Here is an 807-nt window from a genome sequence, read left to right on the forward strand (position 1 = left end):
ATTTGAGGGACTTTAGCGTAATTAAGATATTGTGCACTCATGTTTGATCCATTTGTTTCACAGTTTGTACTATAAGACAATGATACTTTTGAACATGTGTGATATACCTTGATGTACCATAATTACAAACCTAAGATTGGAATTTTGGAATTCGACTCCATCATTAGCTTTTGTAATTCATTTAAATGGAGGTACATTTTTTAAGCTGGGATTTCGTGATTTCAAATTCATATATCAAACCTAGAGATATACACATACGAGCATGTTCAAACTTTATAATCATCCACTTTATTCATACAAATACACAATTTTGCTTTTGTCATCATATTCAGGATAAACACATTTGGAATTTCATTAGAATTGGACCGTATGATGGTATTTGCTTGTAGTAGCTCAATGATCCATATTTGAATTGAATGGACAATCTAAGTTTCGAGTTGGAGACATTGATTTTCAAAACTTGCACATTTTTTTGCGTGCAAAACAAACAAATTGTCAGCCATGATATCATAGTCGGTCGTACGAGAGCAGAATACTTATAATTAAGGCGCCAAAAGCTTTCAAACTTCCCGCTCACATCGAAATATCACGCGCCTGAAAGTTTAGCCCTGCGATATTCCTGTTTTACCCCTGCCACATGAACGGAAAAGGGCTGTTTTGGTAACTCCATTGTTTTCCCCTCTTTGCCCCCAACATTCTTCCCTAGAGCCCCTCCCCTTCCCCTCCCCGACCCCCCAACCACGGCAAGCCGCCGAATCTAGTCATCTGCCGCAGCGGTGGACCTCACACCCTGCCGGATCTACCTTC

Source organism: Triticum aestivum, chromosome 5B (genome assembly GCF_018294505.1).
Source record: "Triticum aestivum cultivar Chinese Spring chromosome 5B, IWGSC CS RefSeq v2.1, whole genome shotgun sequence".
Classification (NCBI taxonomy): Eukaryota; Viridiplantae; Streptophyta; class Magnoliopsida; order Poales; family Poaceae; genus Triticum; species Triticum aestivum.